We start from the raw sequence: 18,079 nt of genomic DNA on the forward strand, positions 1-18,079 counted from the left end.
AGGAAGTTAATTGTTGCATTATTCGTGGCAGCAAAACTGGAAATAAAGTTAATGCCCATCAATCTGATAATGGCTGAGTAACTTTGTTTGCCAACACCACTGAGTACAGGACAAATGTTTAAAAATCACAACAAACCGAACAAAGAAGCAGCTAGGCAAAACCAATTTCCCTTAAACCAGACATGAAAGAGATTTGCAAAACATGTAAAACAATGTCAGTCTTTACATTGATTTTTGTTTTTGAAAATGTAGGCATTTTTCATTAAATATATTAATTGTGTTAACAACATATAACATGCATGGGGCCAGGTGTAGTGGCTCACGCCTGTAATCCCAGCACTTTGGGAGACTGAGGTGGGCAGATTGCTTGAGCTCAGAAGTTGGAGACGGGCCTGGGCAACATGGCAAAACCCTGTCTCCATGAAAAATTTAAAAAGTAGCCAGGTATGGTGGTGCACACCTGTAGTCCCAGCTACTAGGGAGTCTGAGGTAGGAGAATCGCTTGAGCCCAGGAAGTGGAGGCTGCCATCAGCCAGGAGGTGGAGGCGAGCCTTGCTCGCCACTGTACTCCAGCCTAGACAACAGGGTGAGACTCTGTCTCAAAAAAAGGGGGGGAGGTTATCATTGTTATTTAAAATAAATATGTAAATATTTTGAAAATAATTCTCATTGAATGAAGATTATAAGGACACTATAAATGTAACTAGAAAAATATTAGACAACTCAATAGAAAAAATCACTGATGATCTGAGTTTATACCTTAGTCCATTCAGGCTGTTGTTATAAGAAAGTAGCACAAATAAACAAAACACCACTTCGAAACAAGAGCAATTTGTTTCTCACTATTCTGGAGGCTGGGAAGTCCAAGATCAAAGCACTGGCAGATTAGGTGTCTGGTAAAGGCCCACTTCCTGGTTTGTAGAAATGAGGACTTTTGGCTGTGTCCTCACATGTTGAAGGGGAACTCTGGGGCCTTTTTCTTAAACGTCCCAATCCCATTCTTGAGGGCTTTACTCTCATTGCTTCATCACCTCTGAAAGGCCTCATCTCCTAACATCATCACATTGGTGATTCAATCTCAACATCTGAGTAGAGAGGGACACACACATTCATAGCAGTAAACTTCACAAAAAGAAAATCCAAATGACCATGAGTTATATAAAAGGATTCTGAATAATTTATTATTTTTAAAACATATGGCGAAATTAGTAGTATTGCACCAATATTAATTTCCTGGTTTTGAACATTATGCTGTGGTTATATAAGACAGTAACTTTAGGGAAGTTCAGTGGAAGGTTGGCAGGAATTCGCTGTACCATTTTTTACAACTTTTCAAAACACTAAAATTAGCTCGGCATAAACAGTTAAAAATGTGGAGGAGTCAAATTTTAACATTTTACATTAGAGTATGGGAACAATGATTTCTCAATACTTTTAGCTGTTACTTTTTTCTCTGTTCATCTTACTGCACAGTTCTGGTACTAAATAGATGCTCACTTTGCCAGCAAAAGGTCCTAGTGTTGGCCGGGCACAGTGGCTCACGCCTGTGATCCCAGCACTTTGGGAGGCTGAGGTGGGCAGATCATGAGGTCAGGAGTTTGAGACCAGCCTGGCCAATACAGTGAAACCCCGTCTCTATTAAAAATACAAAAATTAGCCAGGCATAGTGGTGTGCCCCTGTCGTCCCAGCTACTTAGGAGGCTGAGGCAGAAGAATCGCTTGAACCCGAAAGGTGGAGGTTGCAGTGAGCTGAGATCATGCCACACTATACTCCAGCCTGGGTGACAGAGCAAGACTCCGTCTCAAAAAAAAGAAAGGTTAGTGTTAGTGATGTTGCCAAGTTATTAAGCTTCCTTCCTCACTAATAGAAACTAACACAAAGAAAGGATTACTTCCTCTTTGGGAAATCTGGTTAAAGCTGATGAGGCAATTTAATTAAAACAATACCACAAACTGAATCTTTGTTTACTGCTTGTAAAGCTACTTTCTAGATCCTTTTGTAGTTCATAAGTGTGATGATTGGGTTTTCAGACTCGTGTATAAGATGTGCCTCCCTCATTCCTTGTTACAACATCAGCACATTACACATCTGAATGGAAAAAAAAAAAAAAAGATAGTTTCTGAATAGTTTCAGAAGTACATGTTAAGATTCACCTTAAGGCCGGGCGCGGTGGCTCAAGCCTGTAATCCCAGTACTTTGGGAGGCCGAGGCGGGCGGATCACGAGGTCAGGAGATCCAGACCATCCTGGCTAACACGGTGAAACCTCGTCTCTACTAAAAAATACAAAAAACTAGCCAGGCGAGGTGGCGGGCGCCTGTAGTCCCAGCTACTTGGGAGGCTGAGGCAGGAGAATGGCGTGAACCCGGGAGGCGGAGCTTGCAGTGAGCTGAGATCCCGCCGCTGCACTCCAACCTGGGCGACAGAGCGAGACTCCACCTCAAAAAAAAAAAAAAAAGATTCACCTTAAAGTAGTCATATAGGTCAAGAAATGAAACATACACAATATTTCCGAATCCCCTGCATGTGGCTTCCCCAATAATAATCCATGCCTCCCTCCAGAAGTCAGCAACATTCTAATTCTAACTTTTTGATAATTTTGCCCTCACTTTTCTTTTTATTGCTATTAGTCATATAGTTTTTGTTTGTTTGTTTTTGAGATGGAGTTTTGCTCTTGTTGCCCAGGCTGGAGTGCAATGGTGCGATCTTGGCTTACCGCAACCTCTGCCTCCTGAGCTCAAATGATTCTCCTGCCTCAGCCTCCTGAGTAGCTGGGATTACAGACGTGCACCACCACGGCCAGCTAATTTTGTATTTTTAGTAGAGACGGGGTTTCTCCAAGTTGGTCAGGCTGGTCTCGAACTCCTGACCTCAGGTGATCTGCCCACCTTGGCCTCCCAAAGTGCTAGGATTACAGGTGTGAGCCGCTGTGCCCAGCATATAGTTTTCTTTTAGCTATCTTTAAGATTACATATTTACATGTATGGAACAAGATACTATGTGTTCATTTGATTTTGCAAATTTTTATAATATCACATTGATGACAGTATTCTATGTACTCATGTAGCTGTATTTCATTTTTTTTCTTTGCTGAATAGTATTCCATTATGTGGATATACTGCACTTCATCAATCCACCTGCCTTATAAGTGGGAGCTAAATGATGAGAACACATTGAGGGGAACAACATACACTGGGGCCTATTGGAGGGTAGAGGGTAGGAGAAGGGAAAGGTTCAGGAAACATAACACCAAAGGTTTAATACTTTGGTGATGAAGTAATCTGTACAACAAACCACCAGGACACAAGTTTACCTATGCAACTAACCTGCACATGTACCCCAAACTTAAAAGTTGTTTTTTTTTTTTTTTTTTTTTTTTTGAGACGGAGTCTTGCTCTGTCGCCCAGGCTGGGGTGCAGTGGCCGGATCTCAGCTCACTGCAAGCTCCACCTCCCGGGTTTACGCCATTCTCCTGCCTCAGCCTCCTGAGTAGCTGGGACTACAGGCGCCCGCCACCTCGCCTGGCTAGTTTATTGTATTTTTTAGTAGAGATGGGGTTTCACCGTGTTAGCCAGGATGGTCTCGATCTCCTGACCTCGTGATCCACCCGTCTCGGCCTCCCAAAGTGCTGGGATTACAGGCTTAAGCCACCGCGCCCGGCCAAAAGTTTTTTAAAAAGTGTATTCAAGGGTTGAGATTTAACATAATTAATAGCTTTTACTGTCTCATCAAGCGCAATCTTAAATGAAGCTGGAATTTTTCTTAACAGTGATGTGAAGTGATAAAGAATACAACTTCTAGTACAATTTAGTGCTATTACCTTGCTTCCTGCTAAGGTACAGCCCTTTTATGTACCATTGCTTTTGCACCAGCAATGTAATGTCAACACAGAGAAAAAAGCAAATAACATCTGTGTATTATTACTAAAATAGTTTTGACCTTGAAGATGCGCCCTGAAAGAATCTTGGGATCTCCTAGTAGAACCCTTCCTCTAGAGGATGCATCTTAGAGGAATTTCTGTATGCATGTGTGTATGTCTGTGTATAGATGCTCCTTAACTTATGGTAGAGTTTCGTCCCAATAAGTCTGTCATAAATTGAAAATATAATAAGTCAAAAGTAATTTTCTACTTAATATTTTCCATTTATGATGGGATTATACTGAATGTGTACTCAGTATACTGAGTACTGAATGTGTATGGCTTTTGCACTATCATAAAGATGAAAAATTATAAGTTGAACCATCATAAGTCAGGGATGGTCTGCATGTGAGTGTGTGTATATATCTCCTACTTCAGTAGATAATGCTAAAAAAATTCCCCAAACAATTGCATGAATTTACACTCCCAAAAGTGTACAATATGAGAGTTACCATTGCCCCACATCCTTGCCAACCTTGGTACTTTCCATTTTTAGCAATCTGAAGAGTATGTAATGGTATCCACTATGATACTGATTGATTTCTACCTCTAAAGAGGTCGAGGACCTTTTCTTATACAATTGGAGTTCATTGGATTTTCTTCTTGTAAAGTCACTTTGAAGTGATTGGCCAATTTTGCTATTGGATTGCCTGATTTTTTTTTCTAATTGGATTTGTATTTTCCTTAGTTGATGAGAATTGTTATGGATAAAGATAGAATTTCATCAGACTCATTTCTGCCTTCACTGGGATAGTTATATTATGTTTTTTTCTTGTATTTGTGCTGGTGATAAATACACTAAATGAGTCTCTACTATTAAACCACCCTTGCATTCCTGACATAAACACATCTTGGCTATGACACATTGCCATTTTTACATCTAGCTCTATTTAATTTGCAAACTTTGGCTTAATATTTGTGCCACTATATGCCTAATTAAGATTTGCCTATACTTTTATTTTTTTCATATTGTTGAGTTTGGGTATTAATTTTATAATTAGTCACAGAAAATGAGCAAGAGTTTGAATAGGAATAGAGTAATTTATTCCTAAAGTTTTGGTACAATTTGGTGGTATACCTGACGTTTAGCCATCTTGACCTAAAGTCTGCTTTGTGGGATGATTTTTACTACTGATTCTTCTGAATGGTTTTAGAACTATTCAGGTTTTCTACTTGTTTTCTGAGGCTATTATACTAAATTACATATTTTTATTAATTTATTCATTAATCTAAATGTCAAAGTATGTGAAATTGTTCAAAATATTGTCTTATAGTCTCAATGTCTGCAACATCAGTGGTTATGTCCTTTATTTTATTTCTGACATTAGCTATGTATGCCTTCTCTCTTTTCTTTGTATTTAGACTCCCCAGAGGTTTATCAATTTTATTACTTTTTCAACAAACAAGTTAGGGCTTTGTTGATTCTACTGTATGCATTTTAAAACACGTATTATTTAGTATTTATTTTATTATTTTCTTATGTCTACTTTCTTGAGTTTTTTTAATCTCTTGATAAGAAAGATCGAATTCAGTTTGTCTTATTTCAATTCCAGTAATATGATTTTAAGCTATTCATATCTGTCTTAGTCCATTTAGTCTTGCTTAAAAAGCAATACCTGATGCTGGGCAATTTATACAGAAAAGAGGTTTATTTGGCTCACAGTTCTGCAGGCTGTATAAGAAACATGGAACCAGCGTCTGCTTCTGGTGAGGCCTCAGGCTGCTTCTACTCATGGCAGAAGGTAAAGGGAAGCCACCACATGCAGAGATCACATGAGAAGAGAGGAAGCAAGAGATAGAGACGTGGAGGTGCCAGGTTCTCTTTAACAACAGCTTTTGTAAGAACTAATAGAGCAAGAACTCACTCATTATTAGGAGGATAGCACTAAGCCATTCATGAAGCACCCACTCCCATAACCCAAACATCTCCCATTAGGATCCATCTCCAATACTAGGGATAAAATTTCAACTTAAGCTTTGGAGGGGTCAAATATCCAAATATCTCTCTAAATATTTTCTAATTTCCAACTTGACTGCTTATTTGACCCATGGACTACTTAGAAGTGACTTCTTAATTTTCAACTTTTCAAGAGTTCAATAATATTTTTGTTTCAGATCTCCATCTTAACAGCAAAGTGATCAGAAAATATACTTTTTGTGATATGAATCCCTTAACTGTGTTGAGATTTTCTTAATGGCTCAGTCTCTGATCAAGTTTTACAGATATTCTGTGTGTGCTTTAGTAATGCATGTTCTGTTGCTGCTATGAGTGTAGTGTTTTGTCTTTTGCTTAAGTCAATTTGTTAATGATGTTGTGTAGATTTTCTATATCCTCACTGACTTTTTCCACCTGTTTAATTTACTCATTAATGAAAGAGATATGTTAAAAATCTCCCACTATCATTATGAATTTGTACATTTTCTGTGGTTCTGACAACTTTGGATTTATATATTTTGAGGCTGCATTATTTAGTGTATACTGATTAGGTTTTTAAATATTCTGATGAAACTGTTATCATTGTGATATGATCGTCATTACTGGTAAGTATTTTGCCTAAACACTTTGCCTAAATAAAGTTTATTTTAGCTGATGTCAATATGTCTACCCAGGTTTCTTTTGGTTAGAATTTGCTGCATTATATATCCATTTTCATCTTTTTTCTTTGACATTCCCATATCACTATGTTTTAGATGTGTCTCTTGTAAATAGTGTATGGTTGATTTTTTTGGCCCAGTCTAGCAAACTAATTTTAACTGAAGCCTTACATTACATTTAATGCAATTACTAATATATTTGAATTTAAATTTACTATTTTTGTACCTGCTTTGTGTTCTGCCTTTTTTTTCCCCCACCTTTTCAATTATTCCTTTTTTCTTCTTTCTGGCCTATGTTTGGACTGCTGGAGTAATCTTTATTCTTCTTAGTTCATTTCTTTTCCACCAGTTTAGAAGTTTTACACTCTATTGCTAGGTTTATTGGTTATTCTTTAAAAAATATAAAATACACAGTTAATAAAGTCTAAAGTGAGTGACCTTTTAAAGCTTCTCCAATATAAGATAGGACATTAGAACCCTTTACTCAGTTTGCACATTCCAATATATTACTATTTTCTTATTTTACATGTGTCTTATATTTAAGCCTCCTACTCATTTTTATTGTTATGATTACTCAAATTATTACCAATGGTGAAATAACAGAGAGTGCAGGTGGAGGGCAAAGCATTGGGAGATTAAGTGGCACTCAGTCACCTTGGTGATAAAGGTTATTATGAAGACTGTGTTGCAGACAGGCTGCCTCTGACTAACTTGAAGACCAAACAAAAAGGAAAAGATAGCCGGACATGGTGGCTCATGCCTGTAATCCCAGCACTTTGGGAGGCCGAGGCGGGTGGATCACAAGGTCAGGAGTTCAAGACCAGCCTGAGCTACATGGTGAAACCCTGTCTCTGCTAAAAATACAAAATTTATCTGGGTGTGGTGGTGCATGCCTGTAATCCTAGCTACTTAGGAGACTGAAGCAGGAGAATTGCTTGCGAACTGGGAAGCAGAGGTTGCAAAGAGCTAAGATCGCACCACTGTACTCCAGCCTGGGCAACACAGTGAGACTCCTTCTCAAAAAAAAAAAAAAGATACATGAGTCCTTGCATGCCCAACTTAAGACATACATTAGAAACATCAGAAAGCATCTATGGCTACCTTAAAAGAATCCCTTATCTTTTTTACCATGCCAGCTAAACACACAACCCCTCCAGATTCCACACATTAAACAAGAAAATAATTTTAAGGCCAATAAAGTACAACTGTGGGCCTCATTACCCAGAAGCAGGTGACTTGATGTATTGATGAAATGACCTATTGAAGGCAAGTTATAGTGCCATCTGGAGGTAAATATTTGGTGAGGTTGGGTGAGATGCTATCGAACAGTATTTGCCTTAAACCAACAACAATATACAGTGCCATTTCTCCCAGAGCCAGAATACACAATGTGAAAACCAAGAAGTGGAGGTAGGACTGGTCCCTTTTCCTTATTCACCTAATCACACACTTATGCAATTTTTGCCTCCTACATTTGCAATCTTGGAGTGGGTGGGTTTGACAGTCCTAGTGTCTCAAGGAGAAACACTTCCACTAAAGAACCCAGCTATGATTTCAAGTGGAAGTAGAGACTGCCTCTTGGCCATTTTGGCCAAATCATGATGCTAAATCATCAGGCAGAGAAGGAGGTACCTTTACTAAGCTAGTAGAGGTACCAATTGATCCAATTATTAGGAAAAAAATATGTTGTTGCTATATAGTGCAATCAAGGAGAATTAGGAGTGGAACCCAGACTGTTCAGTAGTGAGGTTCTTCATACTCTACGTCCAGAATAATGGTCAATGGATAATTGCAGCAATGCAATAAAGAGGAAGCATTAATGACTTGGATCCTTTGGGTCACCCCACCAGGTAAAAAATTCCAAGAAACCAAAGTGCTAGAAGAAGGTAAGAGAGACATAAAATGGTTATCAATTTAGGCTTTATGACCAGCTACAGCAGCAGGAACTGAATCTATTATGTTTTATGGTAACTAATTGTTTCTTTCCCACCTCAATTTCACCCTGATATCTTACATGAAGAGCACTTTTCATGTCTGTTGTTATAATTTCAGTTTCAGAAGTATAGCAGGAATGACTTCCCTCTGCAGTGATAGGAGAACTAATACCGGGCGTCTCTGAGTTAAGGATGTGAGCTTGTTCATCTAAACAAAAGAACATAATGGATGATCAGTGGCAGCAGGAATGACCTGTGCCTCTCCAGATCCATCATTCACTTGTCTCTGCTCATTTCTGTGCACTGGGAGGCTGATGTCTCAGGACCGCATCATTAGCTTCCCCTTGCCAGTGGGAGGCACTGGCCAGAGATTGAAGGGTGGGAGGAAAGAAGTCAGGGTTTTTATTCCACCTGTTCCCTCCCCCACAGTTCTGGCAGTGGCTGCATTCCCCTGTGCCACAAATGCTATAAAGTAGCCCATCTCCCAAGGCTACTGCCCTTGCCCCATCAGGTCTAGGTTGGTACCCATTTCCCACTGCTGCTTGTCCTTGGATGCTGCACCATCTCTTTTTGGACCTCTTAATCCTGCCTACATCTCTGTTTAGTCCTTTCATTAGCCTATGTTAATTAATTAATTAATTAATTTGAGACGGAGTCTTGCTCTGTCGCCCAGGCTGGAGAGCAGTGACGCGATCTCGGCTCACTGCAACCTCCATCTCCTGGGTTCAAGCAATTCTTCTGCCTCAGCCTCCTGAGCAGCTGGGACTACAGGCATAAGTCACCACTCCTGGCTACTTTTCATATTTTTAGTAGACACTGAGTTTCACCGTGTTGGCCAGGCTGGTCTGGAACTTCTGATTTTAGGTGATCCGCCCGCCTTGGCCTCCCAAAGTGCTAGGATGACAGACGTGAGCCACTGTGTCCGGCCAAGTCTATGTTTAATTAAGCTCTTGAATATGCCATCAGCTTCCTATTTGAATCCTGATGGATATATCCATATATTTACCACCTGCTTCCTCCTCATACCTCAGACCTTCCACCTGGGATCATTTTCATTCTATGATCAAAGTGCCTTCCGTGAAGGAGGGTTTCAGTTTGCTTTTACCACATGCTATAGTACCAGTTTGGTGCCACTTTTACTTTTGTTCCCCTCATCTCAGGAGACTGTTGAAAACTACAGCTCATTTCTATGATCAGAATAAGCCTATGCTCATCAGTCAATAGCAGGTTTGAATGCTCTGCTTCCTTGTTAGAGTTCTCACTTTCTAAATTTTATCTAGGAAATTCCTCACTAGATTGTCCTTCCATTATTTTATAAAGACTGTTTTGAGTATTTTATCCACCACTTTTAATTACTTTCAGCAGAGGAGTTGATCCATATAGCCTGGCCTGCCACTCTCAAAAATGAGAAAGTTCTGCCCTCTCTTATGTGTTTTTTGTTTTCCCCTAAGATTTTTGCCTTTCTTTGCTATTTCACGTAGGTTCTTGGGAAGAATCTCCCCTTAAATCTTGGATGAGAAATATGACAATAGAGAAAGACAATTCACTTTCAAGATATCAAAATACTATTAATATAACAGAAAAACAAAAGAAGTATTAATATTAGCCATCTATTTTTACGTAGGGAATTATCTCAAAGCTAAGCATCTTAACACACGGTATCTTACGGTTTCTGTGGTCAGGAATCTGAGCACAGCTTAGGTTAGTCCTTGGCTTATGGTTTCTCACTAGGCTGAAATCAAGATGTTGACTCAGGGTCTTCATCCTCCTCTGAAGGCTCTACTGGGGAATGACCCACTTCTAAGTTCATTCATTGGCTTTTGGCAACACGCAGTTCCTCATAGGGTATTGGAATGAGAGCCTCAGTTCCTTTCTAGCTGTTGGCAGGGGCTTCCCTCAGTTCCTTACCTCATGAGTCTCTCAAAAGTGGCAGCTCACAATATAGCCACTTACTTTATTAATAGATGAAAATTAGAGAGGCAATAGAGTTTGCTAGCAAGGCAGAAGTCACACAGTTCTTTGTAATCTAATATTGGAAATGACATTCCATCACTTTTGCCATATACCATTAGTTATAAGTAAGTCACTAAGTTCAGCCCATACTTTTGGGGAGGAGGCTACACAAAGACATGAGTATCAGGAAGTGGAGATCATTGGGCGATATTTTAGGAGGCTGACAATCCCACAAAAATAATTTCTGAATTTCCATCTGTATCTCAGCATTCAATAGCTATGTACCTATTTCAGCACATTGGCAGAAGCAAAACAATAGCAAAGTGTTTACAGCACGTATCATGCGTGAAATACTTCCACTCTCAAAGCACATTCATTTGGCTATTTCTTCAGTAGGTTCATCAAATAAACCACTTTCTTTCAAGCAACTCTCAGTTATCAGTACGTCCTGCTGGGTGGGTATTGTCATCTGCAGAGTACAGTGTCAACTTTTTGTTTAAGTATTGCTTTGAACATGGAAGAGCTGCTTTGTCATCCTGTTTACAAACCTCATAGGAATGCAATTCCAAGGTCTCTTGTATGTCATGAGTTTGATTTTGACTGAAGAATGATGAAAGTGTGGCCCAACCACATTTCTGCTTATGGACAGCAATTCTATTACCTGATACTGAGCTCTAATTATTCCCGGACACACAATTAAAGGTGTGAACAAATAATAATATACTTCTAATTTCTATTTCACTCATAGCCTTTGCCATTTTTGTTCTATTATCAACAACTGATTTTTTCATGACATACATTCCATAAATTATATGCACTATGTTGTTAACGACGTGTAAGACCAAGAAATATCTCCACCACCGAATAGAAGTGTAGTGAAATTCATCATATATCAGGTAGAAAACATCTGATTGTTTCTCTATGTCCAAATGTTCAATGTATAAGATACAAAAGTAGTACATAAAATAATTTCGTGCACAGCTTAATATAACTTGGAACTTTTCAAAACATGTTTTCTAGAAAGAACTTTAAAGAATCATAGTCTTTGCAAATTTTGAAAATCCATCTTCTACTTCAAAAAATGGTTGACAGTGTTATGCAATCAATTTTACAGCTTTAAGATGTTAGCTTCACTAACTCAAAACTATAAAGAATCTTTTTAAAGTATGCTTATAAAATCTGTTGTTTTGAAGTTTGATTAGTGAGAACAAAATGTGTTTGGGGAATCTCATTTCCAACGCTTTTCTATTTTTTTTTTTCATGCTCTTTGCACCCATTATGATGTCTGGATCAAAGATGATTTAGCACAGAAGTTGTTACACACGATTTTAGAGAGTTTCATTTCCACTTCAAGAAATTTAAGTAAGCAAAATTGTCGATCTTTTTGAAATTCATCTTCACAAATGTGAACAATTTTCAGATAACACTTTTTCTAAAAAGACACACAGCCTAAATGTAACTAACTAACTAAAAAACATCAAATACAGTCATTAAAGATTATTTTCGTTAATAATATGAATGGTAGAATACCAAACAATTCTACAAGGGAGGCTGCCTATCCCAAAAATGATCTCTGGATTTCCATGGAATCTAATCTTTGCTGTTCTGACTCATGTTATTATTGATATTTTTATAATCATTTGCCAGTTCCAAGAGGAGACAATATTCTTTCTAATGGCATTTAACTAAAGCACCCTTAATCTTCATACCAACGCTCAGTCTATTTCCTGAGTTGTATAATTATGCGGAAGTTCTCAGTAATTGTTTTTGGACCTGAAAGGCATGGTGTAATGGATGGAGTGCCCCCAGGACTGAAGCACTGGCTGATCCCAGCTGCTGTGAGTGTTGATTGCTGACAGCTGGCAGTCCAGTCTTCCCTGGTAAGGACTGCCTTCAGAGCAAGGGAGCTGCCTCACCCAAAGTCACAGCCCCTTCCTGGGTCAGCTCACATCCAAGGACTGCTCTATTAAATCAACATTGTTTATGCTGGAGGCCATGAGCCTGTTTATGCTGGAGGCCATGAGCCTGAGGTTTTCTCCATACTTTGAGTTCCTACCTCATAAACAGCAACCTAACTCAGTAAGTAAACAAACCGAAATGTAACTTAGTAGTATACTTTTTGTAACAAATAGCAACGTTTCAGCCCATCACAAACAGCCTAGCTTCAACCAATCACAGGCAGCTAACTGATCATATTCATGCCCAAATAAGGCAAATGCCTAGCTGTAGCCAATCAGATGATTTCTCTACTTTGCTTCTGTGTCCAGCTTATACAAACTCACTGCTCTTTTGGTTCTGAGTGTTGCCCTACTCATGAATTGTTCTCTACTCAAATAAACTGTGTTTGATTTGTCTGAAGGTTTTATTTCAATAGGTCAGTGAGTGGTATAAAGGCCCAGTCCCCTTTCCCCAGTTCAGGACATCTCTTTGGAGCCATCTAGCTGCAAAGCTTCCTGTAGGATTGGCTGGGGCTTCTGTTATGACTGCATAGTAGTTCACCTTCTCCCATCGCCTAATCCTACTTCCTTCACTCCCCTACAAGGGAGAATCCTGAGAGCAGGAAATTAATAGGGGTGCTCTCAGGATTCACACTTGTGGGGAAGTTCTAACCTCTGTTTCAGAGTCAGTTTCCTGAATAATCATCTGTACCTTATAGGCTTTCACAATCACCATTATTTATTTCAGCCTCTTACTCCTGTAATCATATAATTACACACACATGTATACTTTGATAAAAATTTAACTTGGAACACACACAAGATTTTCACTCCAAGCTACATTAGAATGCTTAAATTTGAAAATGACTATTAAGATTTTTAACGTTAGGAACATGATTTGTTCATATTTCCAATGTTATTGCACTAGTTAGATAGGCTGGTAACCCAATCCATCACGTATTCATCATGACTACACAAGTTCAGGGATGCCAGAAATGAACTTCAAATTGGCACTCAATGGTTCAACCTCTGAAAGACTGAGATGAGATCAAAGTCAAATAGAAAAATTTGAACAAAGATTGAGGCTGAAGCTGAATTTGAATGCAACCCAACTATGTGCATGTTTGTGTGTGTATGTATGTTTACTTAAGCATGAAGTCAAGAATGGCAAGACACACAGATAAACATGGATACTACATTGGTTTTCTAGGACTGTTGTAATAAAGTATTATAAACCAAGCATCTTAAAACAACAGAAATTATCCAGGCACGGTGTCTCATGCCTGTAATCCCAGCACTTTGAGAGACTGAGGGCAGGCAGACCACTTGAGGTCAGGCGTTTGAGACCAGCCTAGCCAACATGGTGAGATCCTGTCTCTTCTAAAAATACAAAAATTAGCCGGCTGTGGTGGCAGGTGACTGTAGTCCCAGCTACTTGGGAGGTTGAGGCAGAATTGCTTGACCCCAGGAGGTGGAGACAGCAGTGAGCCAAGATCATGCCACTGCACTCTAGCCTGGGTGACAGAGGGAGACTCCATCTCAAAACAAACAAACAAGCAAAAACAGAAATGTATTCTCTCACAGATGTGGAGGCTAGAAGCTGGAAATGAAGGTATCAGCAGGACCATGCTTCCTCTGTAGGCCCCTTGGTTTCTTGTTCTAGCTTCTGGTGGTTGCCAGCCATCCTTGGTGTTTTTTGGCTTGAAGACGCATAACTTGAATCTCTCCCTCCATCATTACATGGTCTTCTTCCCAAGTATTTTCTCTGCATCTTCAAGTACCTCTCTCCTTATCAGATTAGCAGTCATTGGATTTAGGGCCCACCCTAATCCAGTATGCCCTCATTTTAACTTGATTACATCTGTAAAGGCCCTCAAAGAAGGTCACATTCACAGGTACTGAGGATTTGAATTTTAACATATATATTTGGTGGAGGGGACACAATTTAACTCACAACAGATATAACATATATCTTTGGGAGGAGAAGCACCTGGTGAATGGGTAGGAAGGGAGAGGTCAATCAAGGTAAGCAAAGAAAAAAGAAATGAGGATGGGAAAGAATGCAGTAAAAATATCTTCATAAGGATAAACTGCTCTGTTAATATAAAATTCTGTGCATGTGTATGAAGAAATTAGAATAAAGAGCTAGCTCTGTATTAATTTGTAGGCATAACATTCAATAATTCTTTTATATGGCTTATTGTGTGTCAGGCACTGTTTTAAGCACTTTCTATACATTAACTCCTTTAATCCTTATGTCTCAATCCATGATATAGATACTATTATTATTACACCCATTTTACTGATGATAAAGCTGAGACATAGAGAGACATAGATAGTAAAGTGGTTGAGCCAGCATTCAAACCTGGGCAGTCTGGCTTCAGAATCTGTGCTCTTAATAACCTTGGTATATGTAGTATGACTCTGTTCTTCAGAAACTAAAACAATATATGTGTGTACAAATGCATATGTATACATTTATATTTTAGAAGACATAAAATTAAAGTATAAAGATCAAAAATAAAATCTTGGATTCTAATCAGCCCTGTCAGGGCTCACAGATGAATGAATGATAAATATTCTGGTTGGCCTATTTTGTGTCATATACCCAGATGCCCAGACTAAGTTTTTTTAGGGGGAGAAGGAGGGGCATTAGTGCTCGGACATTCTTGTCAGAGTCACATGGAGTGGGTTACTTAAAGGAAAGAGAGGATCTATTACCAGAGGTAGAAGGAGATGGCAGCTGATGGACTTGCAAAAACTATAACTAGTCCTGTCTCCTTGAACTTCAGTGTAACCTTCCCTACCTTTTGCTTAGATGTAAACCAGAGCAGCTGAAGGTCCTTCACTCATCAAACAAAAATGCAAAGAGAAAGGCTATAGGGAACCCCCCCAGCAAAACATCACACTCATTTTCCCATGCCCTTTGTTCAGAAAATAATTAATTGTGGAAATGACATCTGTTGCCTCCCCCCTTCCCCCCACCCAGACCCAACAAAAATGAGGACCCTGTCTCTACTTCCTACAAGTCCACCAGGGGCAGGTTACCATTTGGGGTTATTTAATGGTGTGATGGGAGAATATGCTGCATTTAGTTCAGGGGCATCCAATCTTTCAGCTTCCCTGGGCCACTTTGGAAGAAGAATTGTCTTGGGCTGCACACAAACTACATTAACACTAATGATAGCTGACGAGCTTAAAAAAATTCCAAAAATCCCCAAAAACCTCAATGTTTTAAGAATGTTTATGAATGTGTGTTGGGCCACATTTAAAGCCATCCTGGGCCACATGAGGCCCATGGGCTGCAGGTTGGACCAGTTTGATTTAGATCATCTCGTGATTTTAGGCTCTGCCAGTGTGGGGATTACCCCACCTGTAGGGATTATGTGGTGCTCTAGGATTATCTTGGGTTTGGGGTTGATCCCCCCACATGGAAGGATTCTCTGGTGGTGCTATCGGATTATCTTGGTTTTAGGGTTGATCCCTCACATGGAAGGATTCTCTGCTACTTTGATGTTCCTCATGACCTGGTGCCGCCTGTTCTACAGTATCAACGTGTGAGTCCTTGACTCAGACCTAGTTCAAGGTAGGTTAAGGTGTCTTCCTGTCTACCAGTTCCTGTTTCAGGAACTTGGGATGACCTTGTGAAGGGTAGGAAGTTTCTATTTTCCTTTAGAGTGCTGTTCCAAGAGGTAATAATAGTGGAACTTGAGTTTCAGCAGTTGATGAGAATGGTGGCCCCTGTGTCTAAGAAGTATGAGAATTACAATATTGGGTAGCAGAGACTGACAAGGATGGTGATGTAGGTTGAGCATCCCTTATCCAAAATACTTGAGACAGAAAGTGTTTCAGGTTTGACTTTTTATTTTGTATTCTGGAATATTTTCATATACATAAAATCAGAGATTTGGGGGATGAGACCCAAGTCCAAACACAAAATTCATTTGTTTTCATTTCATTTATATATGCCTTCTACACATAGCCTGAAGACAATTTTATACAATATTTTTGTGCATGAAATGAAGTTTTTTGTTTGTTTGAAGACAGGGTCTCACTCTGTCAACCAGGCTGGACAGTGGCACCGTCACAGCTCACTGCAGCCTTGACTTCCTGGGCTCAAGCAATCCTCCCACCTCAGCCTCCCTAGTAGCTGGGAAAAGAGACATGCATCACCATGCTCCACTAAGTTTTAAATTTTTTATTGTAGAGATGGGAATCCCACTATGTTGCCCAGGCTGGTCTCAAATTCCTGGGCTCAAGTGATCCTCCTGCTTCAGCCTCCCAAAGGGCTGGATTACAGGCATGAGCCACTGTGCCCAGCCCCATGAAACAAGGTTTTGACTGCAATCTATCACATGAGATCAAGTGATGGATTGAAATGTTTCACTTCTGGCATCATGTCGGTGCTCAAAAAGTTTTTGATTTTGGAGCATTTCCGATTCGAGATTTTTGGATTAGGTATGCTCAACCTATACTTGTGTACCAATGTCTGATGGGAACGGTGGCCCCCTGTCTCAGGGACAGGGAGTGAAGGGAATAATGGATCCTGAGTTCTGGATATTTGTAGGAATTGCAGTAGCTGAGTCTTATGTGCTGAGAGATTTGGAGTCCTGTATTTCAGAGAATAAAGGAACCAGTGGTCCCTGTGACTTGCTAACTGATGAGAACAGAACAGAGGCCTTATGTTTCAGGAACTAATGGGAATTATGGTCACTGTTCCTGAAAACTTAAGCAAGTCCCAGCCTAATCCACAAGCCATTTATTATTCACTCATCTCTTCATTCATTCACTTAGCAAACATTTTCCTGAGCCCCTACTCTGAGCCATGCCTGGGTGGAGTGATATTGAGGACACAGAGATGACTCAGACCTAGACTGTGCCCTCAGTAAATTCCCAAAGACAGACCCAGATGTAGAAAATCACAACACAACAGGTTCAGGGCCAGGACAAGGACTGTGATGCGGTTACTGTCCTTATCTGTCTACAGGGCATCCAAGGTGAATGCAGAGTGACAGTAACTCCAGATCCCAAGTGAAAGTGAGGGGTCTGACAAAGGGTCCTTCTTAATCATACATGAATTTGTGTGCATGACGTTTAAATGTACCCAGTGTCAATCCTTAGAAACAGCATCTTTTCCCAGAGCCAGCCCACCCCAAAGAAGGAGCCAGAGAGGCCTGGGTTTGAATCTCTAGCTCTATCACATACTTTGTGAGCTTGGGCAACTCCCTATTCAGAACCACATCTTATTCAGTATTCCATCCTTACAACTGGGATAATAATAGTTTCTAATAATAAGGTTTCTGTGTAATCAATCATATAATGTATAACAAATACTCATTCCAGGAACTGGCTCCCAGTAGTCATTCAATAAAGGGTATCTGTTGTCGTTATTATTATCCCATTGTTAGTAATTATCAACAAAATTTAAAGGATCTAGAAGTAAGCATTTATCGAATATCTGGGTTTAGAGGCTTAAAAGCATTGGACAAAATCACCTTAAAAATCAGCAAATTTGGGCCAGGTGCGGTGGCTCAGCCAAGGCAGAAGGATCACTTGAGGTCAGAAGTTCAAGACCAGTCCAGCCAACATGGCAAGACCCCATCTCTACAAAATATACAAAAATTAGCCGGGCCTGATGGCGCATGCCTGTAGTTCCAGCTACTTGGGAGGCTGACGTGGGAGAATGGTTTGAAGCTGGGAGGCAGAGGTTGCAGTGATCTGAGACAATGCCATTGCACTCCA

The 18,079-nt window shown here is 39.8% G+C and overlaps 1 non-coding gene across 1 annotated transcript; it reads left to right on the forward strand.

The window, feature by feature from the left end:
* Window positions 1–1,991: 1,991 nt before the first annotated feature.
* On the forward strand, window positions 1,992–2,095 carry LOC114674261 (small nucleolar RNA U13). Its single transcript, XR_003725276.2, has one exon. It is a non-coding gene; the product is annotated as a small nucleolar RNA U13 (small nucleolar RNA).
* Window positions 2,096–18,079: the final 15,984 nt, after the last annotated feature.

The sequence above is a fragment of the Macaca mulatta genome, chromosome 19 (assembly GCF_049350105.2).
Source record: "Macaca mulatta isolate MMU2019108-1 chromosome 19, T2T-MMU8v2.0, whole genome shotgun sequence".
Lineage (NCBI taxonomy): Eukaryota > Metazoa > Chordata > Mammalia > Primates > Cercopithecidae > Macaca > Macaca mulatta.